Source organism: Microtus oregoni, unplaced genomic scaffold (assembly GCF_018167655.1).
Source record: "Microtus oregoni isolate MIOR12 unplaced genomic scaffold, Mior012 000005F_ref0000423, whole genome shotgun sequence".
Lineage (NCBI taxonomy): Eukaryota > Metazoa > Chordata > Mammalia > Rodentia > Cricetidae > Microtus > Microtus oregoni.
The window spans coordinates 32,577,827-32,587,960 of record NW_024543064.1 but is presented as its reverse complement, the minus strand read 5'-3'; positions in this window follow the sequence as shown (position 1 = coordinate 32,587,960).

The window sequence follows — 10,134 nt, the reverse complement described above, 5'->3', positions numbered from 1 at the left end:
ACAGAGATCCACCTGCCTCTGCCTCCCTATGCTGGGATTAAAGGTGTGCGCCACCACACTTGGCAGGTTCAGATTTTTCCATTTTAGAGTTCTGCATGGTGATCTCCTCTTCCTGCCATTTCATCAACCCTGGAACTTTCCACAGTTGCAGTGTCCGAGTGCTCCCGGGATGGGAATGGTAAGTTTTGTGAATATTTTCTATCTTTTTCATCTTTTTTGAACTATCCCCTTTCTTGTACATTTGGGTCCAATTTGTATTTTGTTTGTTCGTTTTGACACAGTCTCATGTAGCCCAAGCTGGCCTCCAACTGATCCTTCCTCCTTTACTGCCCAAGTGCTGGGATCACAGGCTTGCACTATCATTCATTCCCCCGCTCAAATCTGTTTCTTCATGTGTGTACAGTGTGTTGATGAAGTCAAGGAAATTAATCTTTCTTTTTTTCTTTTCTTTTTTTTGAAATTAATGTTTCTATCTCATTCTCAGTGCATTGTGTCCAGAGCTTCCTACTAGCTCTTAACAGGACTGGATTAGTCTGCCCCACTGTGCTGTATATACACTTGCATTTACTGTTTTGGTTGTTGGTTTTTCTTTTTTCTTTTTCTCTTCTTTTTTTTTTTTTTTTTTTGAGACAGGGTTTCTCTGTAGCTTTGGAGCCTGTCCTAGAACTAGCTCTTGTAGACCAGGCTGGCCTTGAACTCTCAGAGATCCACCTGCCTCTGCCTCCCATTATTTGTTGGAGCCTGCGCGTTCATTCTCGGCCACTTAGACCCGAAATAATCACTCAGAAACTATATTATTTGCAATACTGTTCAGCCAATAGCTTAAGCGTATTTTTAGCTTGCTCTTATATCCTAAACTTATATCCTAAACCCATCTCCATTAATTTGTGCATCACTATGAGGTCCTGGCCTACCGGTTCTGCAGGCTCTAGCAGAGGCCTCCATCCCCTGTGATGCTTACTCCCCAACTCTGCCCACTCTCTAATCTGTTTAAGTGCTGGGATTAAAGATGCCACCACCATCCGCATCTCCGCCACCTGTGTCCCCGCCCAGTGAGTGCATTTACTGTTTTTGTAGCCCTTTCCACCCTGTCTCCCTTTCACATGCAAACCATTGCCTACCTCATAATTAAGTTAGACTCCTAATACAGGCCATTTTATATCCAGTAGTCACTGGGGTTGTGTAGAAATCTACCTTGTTGCTCTATCCAAAGATAGCTCAGCTTTGGAGGCTGTAAGTTCAAGATGGTACAGCAGTTCCATTTGCTCAAACGGAAAAAGACTTGCCACTGTGCCGTTCCACCCCCAGAGGACCACATACCTTCAGCACATGAACCCTTGGGGGCGCATAGTGTCCAGACACAGTGGGCAGCTTTCCCTAATGCTGATGAGCTGGTCCAGCTGCAACTGCTGAGATGAGGTGTGTGGAAGCTTGGGCCTTCGGGTGCTGGTCCTCACTCTGTGTTAAAAGGGCAGTGACCAGCTTGTCTGCCCTCTCTCTGGTTCTGAACCCATGCTTTATTTTTTAAAGAAAACAAAAATTGAAACCACATATATTTAGTGGAAACTGCGTGTTTTCTTATGGCATACTGGTGCACACATGGGGCAGTTCTAGAACTAGTAGTTTTGGTGAGCTCATTTTAGTAAAAATTCTGATCACGCAGGCGTGTTGTCAGAAGGCCTGAGATTATCAGTTGACAGTACCGGTGAGGTCTAGGAGTGGTAGGACCCCTAGTTATTCCAGCGGAGGCCTCAGAAGGCCTGAGATTAGAGTTGACATTACCGGTGAGGTCCAGGAGTAGAACACCTAGTTATTCCAGCGGGGGCCTCAGAAACAGCAGCTTTGAGTTGTGTGTGGAGCATCCTGAGATAGTTTGCAGTGGCGAGTTGTGCATGCTGCACCCTTTAAAAAGGTTTAGAAATGATTTATCTCCTTTAATATTGAACAAAGGCACGCAGAGTCCATTTTACTAGCCCAGCCTGTAGGACTTTCGTCATTTCCTCTGTCATTCCAGCCCTCAAAATGAGCAGCGTGCACAGCAGGATCCATATCACTTGAAGTGTAAATGTCATCTGCATCGAAAGCTAGCTAGTTCCCAGGGCAGTGTATTTGTACTCTGCACAGTTGCAGTGTGTGTGGATTTCAGTTATGAACGTGTTCGCGGCTTGTCAGTGCTTCACACTCGCATCCCTGAGGTGTTGCTGGAGGTGATTTCGTAAAGTGGAAACCGCCTGCCAGCCCTTCAGTCCACAGGACCACTACCTAAGTGACCCATAGCTTGGCGCTCTGTCAGCAGCTTTTCAGTCTGCCTGTGTCTGTTAACACATTTTAAAAAGACACACGTGCACAACACAGTGTGTAGTTCTGTTGCCTCCTGGCCCCCAGTTATGAGCTCATGTGTTATTTAAGTCTTGGGGAGAACTGACCTGCAAAGACAAAAGTGTGCATAGAAATGAAAATTGTAAGACAGGGCTACCACTCAGCAGCAGTGAAACCGTAGAAATGACTGACGTGTGATGTTATCACTAGACGTTCCAGACATAAGACATCCACTCGGAGACACACGGCAGAGAACTTAGTGATATGAACATGATGTCCAAAGGAAGTGACAGTGGCAGCAGACTTAAGGACCCTCCAGGAAGTCACGACATTGAAAGCACGAATGGTTAAGATGTTGGAAGGGGACCCAGACTCGGGAGGAAGACAATTTGCCAAGGCAGAGAAAAGCAGCAGTGGGCCATGAGGTAGCTCAGTGGGTAAAAGTTCTTGCTGCCAAGCCTGATGTCTTGGATTCAGGCCCAGGGACCCACATGGTAGAAGGGCAGAACTAACTCCTCCAAGTTGTCCCCTGACCTCCACATGTGTGGGCACACACATGTACAATATACAATGTAATTTTGAAAAACAAGTTGCTTCACGCTAGAGTGCCCGCTTACCACCTGCTAGGACCTGGGTACAGTTCACAAAGAAAAGCTTATTCAGTGTCACAGATGATGTCACAAGACAGATGGCGTTTCTCTTTACAGAGATGAACATTTGGATCACAGTGTGCTGTTTTACATTACCGCTTACTAGACAAACATGAATCCTACAAAATTTTTCCTGCATCTAACAGTGAATGTTAAAAAAATACCTTAACAGATTTTGTAATGGTCACAGAATAATTGTATTTAACTTTCCCAACGATTACAATCACTTCATTATTTCAGCCACTACTCTGCAAAATAAAAACTAAAGCAGAACTATGGTGACTCTATGGAAAGGAACAGATATCCAGGAACAATGATAGCATTTAGAGTTTAACCTTAGGACAAAACTACTCAGTGGGCTGCAGAGATGTCTCAGCAGTTAGCACTGGCTGCTCTTCCAGAGGACCTGGGTTCAATTCCCAGCACCCGCATAGAGGCTCACAAACTTTCGTTCTAGGGATCTGCTGACTTCTGGCCTCTGCAGGTACCAGGCACACACATGGTGCAATACATACATATAATCAAGACACTCATACAAGTAGTTTTTAAAAAATTCAGACTCAGTTTATATCATAAATTAAGATTTGTTTCTGCACCTCAACTGTACTACTTAGGCACCAAAGCGATTGGAGTGCTTTGCAAATCGAAGACCGAATGCCCAACAGGCTCTTCCAGTGGTTTTAGTACAAGATGTTAGTAGAAGTCATTGGATCTGAAATTTGTACACGTGAACTGATTTTCCGGCCACACAAATGATAACCTGGCTAGCCTAATCTAGATAATCCCCACAGACATGCCAAATGATTCCAGATCCTGCTGAGCTGACGGTGTTAACATCAAGGTGAGGAAAGTTTTCAGAAGCATTTTTGAGGTTTCTGGAAGAAATCATTTACTATTTTCAATCAAGTCAAAGGAAAAGCTACAATGACAGGCATATTTCAAAGTTCAGCAATTTTCACCTGTCTCTAAGCTTTCCACGTAGTCTCTAAGATTTCTATGTAGTTCTGTAGGTAAAAATGTAAAACTATTTGTCATATAGTTGAGATTTACAACATCATATAGGAAGAATCTGGAAATACTGATGGTGTTTTCCTCTGCCTTCAGATGCATTTGTCATGGGGGTGGGGATACCATCAGAGTTTTCTATATTATTTTTTACAGTGAGGACAAAGTTACTTGGTTTGAATTTTACTGTGCTGTCCCAATCGATGATCTGAGTGTCTTTCTCTTGGCGAAGGAGACAAGCAATAGGGCATCATATTTTCCATACAAATTTGCTGATAGTGAAAAGATCAATAGCCTTTTTGGTGCTCTGAAAATCGAATGTCGCCATTACTTCTAGGGTCTTCAGAGCCCAGAACTTTGTTGCCCAGCATTTCTGAACGTCAGGACCACCCTGTCCTACCTGCTTTCCAATTGTCCACATTGAAAACCACACCTGTTGGTACCCTCTTGCTGCTGGCACCCTAGAGAGCAAGCTCCAGGAGGTGAGGAGCTGCATCTCCATCCTAGGACAACATCCAACACACACTCGGGATTCGGCATGTTTGTTGAAGGAGTCACACAGAAAGCAGACACACATTTTACAGAAACGATACTGTTGTGATAAACATAACCAATACATTTTAAGCAAACATCATAAGGAAACATGCTGAGAGGCCCACTCAGCGTGGCTTTCCATGTCTGCATATTGAAGTTGGGGGTTCTCTTCCTGAACAGGACTTCCCATCCATGTTGAGGCTCCTCAAGTTTCTTCTGTCCCCAACCATCTTTCTGAAACCAGCTGAGACACATCTCACAGGTCCACAGCCCCTGGATCTAATGTTTTGGGGAGTATAATGTCTTCGATTGTCAAGTTTCTTCTGTCCCCAACCATCTTTCTGAAACCAGCTGAGACACATCTCACAGGTCCACAGCCCCTGGATCTAATGTTTTGGGGAGTATAATGTCTTCGATTGTCACCAGTGTCACTTGACATTGTTCACAGGTTTATAGTGAGCAGGCGCGGGGTGCCTCAGGCCTCTTTCAGTTTGGACAGTCTATTATCTGCAGAGTCCAAAAGGGTCTGAAGCAAGGCTGACCCAGCAGCCAGCCACACTGGTCCTTTCTGTCACCCGTGTCTAGGAAGGTGAAGGATGTGACATGTCCATTTCTTTACAGCCAGGGATCCAGGGCTTTACTCTTGAAGAGAAAGGAGAAAGTGCTGTGTTAAATTACTTGGACTTTCTACTGTTTTCCTAAGTTGCCTGCTTGCTTATCTTGAATTTCTATCCACCCTCTTCCCACCTACAATTCTCCTTCCTTCACAGCCCTTTTGTTGGTTACAAAGATCACTCTGACCAAGCTCCACTCAGGCTGTCCTGACTCTTTCAACTGGGCCATACTTTGGATTTGGGGGTTCGCCTCTGCCATGGCTAAAGCTGGCAAAAATCCCGCTAAGTCGCTTGCTCTCCTGCTTGTTGTAAAAGCTGCCCTTACTCAGCCTTTGATCGTCACCTCTCCATGCAGTAGCCTTATCTCAAAGTCTGTGCTTGAGGTGAGCTGTGCAGTGGATGAGGAGGCCAGATCCTGGGGCTTCCTGGCGACTGTGAGAACTGGAGAAGCTTAGCATTGTGGCTCTTGGGTTGGAACTTAACTCCCTGCCCTCTGGAAGACTTAGACACTCTTGAGTGGCCCATGACTGATTACAGTGCTGGGCATTAGGGAACAAAGTCAACCTCTCAGGGCACAGAAGTCTGGAACAGTACTGTTTTGTACAGAGCTTGCTGGGCATGTGGCTACTTGAATTTCAAGATTAAACACAATAAAAACCATGCAGTGCCTGGGTCTAGGAAGTTAGTTCAGTTTGCAAAGTGCTCGCTTTGCAAGCATGAGGACTCGAGTTTGATCACCAAAACCCACATTTTAAGAGCCCGGCATGAGTATACACCCGTGATCACAGTGGTTGGGAAAGGGGGATGGACATATCCCTGGGGTTTGCTAGCCAACAGTCTAGGCTAGTTGGTGAGCTCCCCCCACGAAAGTGAATAGATGCGCTCTCTCTCTCCTCTCTCTCTCTCTCTCTCTCTCTCTCTCTCTCTCTCTCTCTCCCCCCCCCCCTCCCTCCCGTTTTCTTTTTCTCTCCAGTTCTTAGTCACACCAGCCAAGTTCCAAGTGTTCACTTGTCAGGTGTGGTTAATGGCTACAGCACAGATACATAACATTGTAACCATGAAGGAATGTTTTCTTGGGTCAGAGTTTTTTGACCAAGTTATTTGAACACAAAACACATATGCAGCCTCCAAAGGGGTTGCGACCCACAGGTTGAGAAACACCATGTTAGAGACTCAGTAGTTAGGCACTAGAGTCTGGCCACAGGGGTGCCGTGACTAACCAGGAGGCACTATGTATCGGCTCCCTTGTTTTCTGCATTCCTTGTTTACAAAGTCAAGCTTCCAGGTGCCCACATATCTTTAATATGCCCGGTACTGTGGGAAACTGCTTGGCTAAGTGTTTGCTAGCTGACTCACATCTGTGGAACTTTTTCATTCATGTCATTATGTAAACCTTGACATCATCCAGACACTAATGACATCACACCTGGCTGGGCTATACTACTCTGTCATTGTGAGAATACCTGATTTCTCAGTGTCCTGAGGTGAACAGGAAAACGGCCTTCATTTCTAAAAGAAGCCACTTTATTAGTTTGGGGGGCACCTAACAATGTGTGTGCCCTGAAAGCCGACTTTTCTCAGCTTTGGTCCACTTGGATTATAATAGCCACAATTGCTCCAGACAGCTTCAGTGCTGGGTTGGGAGGAAGCTTGGAGGGAGAGAGTGGTCAGAAGTGGAGTGATGGCTCAGTGGTTGAAAGCATGTGCTGTTCTTGGAGAAGAACTGGGTTCAGTTCCCAGTGTCCCACACGGCAGTTTGTAACTGTAACTCCAATTCTAGAGGAATGGATACATTCTTCTGACCTCTGTGAGCACATACATACACTGCAGGCAAAACACTCATATGCATAAAAGAAATCTTAAAAAAAGAAAGGAAGTGGTCAGAGGCTCCGGAGTTTCTGTCCCCCCAAGCGCTATGTTCTTACGTGTCCCAGGTCCCCTGATCTAGACTCAGCTAGCTAAGACAGTTCCGTAACACTGTGTGCCTGACTTCTGTTTACCTGGAGCCCTTCCAGGCCATCAGTATATTTCACAGTCCTTTATTCCTGAGGACCCATTCTTGTTTGGATACTATGAACAGAAAAATACTGGAGTTGTGGCACTCCTAGTGTACTTAGAGGGCTGGCTTCTCTAGAACTCTCTGGGTTCCTGCTTAGTTACTAGGATCAGATGCCAAGACCCAGCCAACAAACAAATCAACTTGAAAATGCAAGATGAAGTAACAAGCCATTGGTATTAGAACAAACTATTACCCAGGTAGTAGTAGCCTAAGAAGGAATGCGTATGTCTACATGTATGTTCATTTCTGGTACCCTGATGTGTAATACTTGTCTGTTTGCACCAATACGACATCATAATCATCAAAGTATTTAAATTGCAATTTGGAGGATTATCTGTTTTATCTGGTAGGGAAGTATTTCTTTTGTGGGAATTTTGACTATTTTTTAATACTTTGTATTTCTGTGTAAATTATTAACGAGTTATTCAAGTTCTGTTAAGATCTGTTAGGATTGTTGGGGTCCTCATTGGGGATGTCTGCCTGGGACTTGTGGGAGGTGGAAGTGGGAGGATTAGGAGTTCAAGGTCATCCTTGGTTACCTAGTGAGTTTGAGGGGAGCCTGGGGTGTCTCTGTGAGACGCTGTAAGTAGGACAGCTGCTCTAGACTTCAGCAGCTGATAGGCCCTCCCCTCAGAATCTTGATGAAAGCATAATGCAGGCCCCTCCCTTTGTGGCAGGAGCTGTTTCCTGAGGGCAAGAGGTCTCTGGTCTGATTCTCAAGTCTGGGATGAGGAAAAATGGGCTAGCAGACTCTGAGAGGAGTCGGACCAAAATAGAACAAGGACGTGAGAGTCACCATCTATCTATGCCAGGAGTGTGAACCCTTTAGTCCGGGGCAAATCAGAAGTTGCCCTTCTGTATTTTCCTTCCTTTATCTGCTGACCTTCCTCCATCATCTACCCCCAACTCTGTTCCTGCTATCCCAATGCTGGTTAGAGCCCAAGTTTGCTGGAAATGCAGCTGATTGAAGGCAGCTGAGCAGGCAGGAGGCCTGAAGAACAGACTTCAACGCCTTAGAACTGTGTGGTTCTCCACCTTCCTAATGCTGTGGCCCTTTAATGCAGTTCCTCATGTTGTGGTGACCCCCAACCATAAAATCATTTTGCTGCTGCTTCATAACTAACTTTTGCCACCGTTATGAATCATAATGAAAATATCTGACATGCAAGATATCTAATATATAGTCTTCAAAGGGGTCGCGACCCACAGGTTGAGAAACACCATGTTAGAGACTCAGTAGTTCAGCCACAGAGTCTGGCCACAGGGGAACCGTGACTAACCAGGAGGCGCTCCTATGGGCTCCTTTGTTTTCCTGAATTCCTTGTTTACAAGGTCAAGCTTCCAGGTGCCCACAGCCCTGGTACTTCCGAATGGCAACAGCAGTAGGGAAGCCTCCCCCCAGCCCCGCACCCCAGATGAGATTGGTGGCTCACCTGATGGATTGGAGGTGGGTGGGTGGGTTGAAGGTGGGGACTAGAGAGAAGGGAACTATTCAACAGGGCTGTTGGGAGGAGTAGGGACGAGGATGGAGGAGTAACAGGAGAGGGGCGGAAGACGAACAGTGCGCTTAGCTGACCGTCTGGAGGTGCTAGGCATGGAGAGCCTTAAGGTGGGATAGTAGGAAGGGGCTGTCAGGGGAGGGAAAGAGGTAGGGCAGAAAACAGAGAGGTCCTGTTGGAGAGCCGGCTGAAGGCTGGAAGACGGAGTGCTCAGGAGAGGAAGGTGGCCTTGGTGATGATGAGAGGGCGGAGAACTGGGTGAAGAACGAGGCTGCAGCTGAGACGAGAAGGAGCGAGGAAGCTTTCTGGTCATCTTTTCATAAGAGCCCCGCAGCGTCTCCCTTCCGCACAGCCAGTGTGTGAGCGAGAGTCAGACCAGCTCCAGCGGCTCTGGTCTCACACATCACTGCCGCATCATCCATTATGAGCTTACACCCCACCCTTCTGCTGCAGTGAGTAGATTCTGCCAGTGGGGGACCCCATTGCCCAGGTCTCAGGGATCAGGGAAATAGCAGAGAGAAGAAATGGGACTGTAACCTTAGACCCTTCCCGTTCTTCAAATAACACGCTCGTTTGTACCTCAGTAGGTGAAGCCTGGTCAAAGGGATAGGACAGAGCCAATGGTTCGAGGCAGGGGGTAGTAATCCCGATGGTAGAATTGGGGAGATGGGAAAAACTTACACCATCAACTTCATGCAATGTAGAATCACCTGGGAAGAGTCTCAATGAGGGGCTGTCTATAGCGAGCTGACCTGTGGGCATCCTTGTGGGGATGTGTCTTAACTGATGTGGGAAGACCCATCCTACTCTGGGCAGTACCATTCTCTAAGCAGGGGGTCCTGGACTATGTGAGGGTAGAGAAATAGAGCTGGGTGCGAGCAGGCACAGCTGAGCCACCTCTTCCATTCTGTGGTCTCTTAACTGGAATCACAAACCCGAGGAGCAAACTGGGAGGGTGATTGCTGCCTCCTGAGTATGTAATGACTAAATCCGCACTTTCTCACTAGCTGGCATGTCTATCCACTGTAGAGGATCAAGGGCGTTTCCCATCCTCTTTTGTCTCCCGTGGCAACCCTCTTGACTTCTCATGCCTGATTTCTGTCATCACCATTCCTGAACTCACCTCTACAGTATTCTGAATTTCCTTTCTCAGCCTGGCCCCATTCTTTCCCCTTCCCCCCTTCATTAAAGTTCAGTTGTGTGCTTAACCTGTCCAGCCATGTGATAAGCAGTCTCGGTTCTGTGTCCTCGCTGGCTGTCCTTGCCTCTCTTGGATTAAACTATAATCTGGATGTCCCTGAAGGGCGACATTGGCCCCTTTGTGTTTGTTAGCACCTCCAGCGGAGCTTCAGAGTGGTACTTGATGGGGCGGGAGAGTGTGGTTTGCAGTTTTGACGTGGCTCTTCCAGCTGAGATCTCTCTCTTCCTAGCGGAAAACCCCTTGGTTTTCTGGT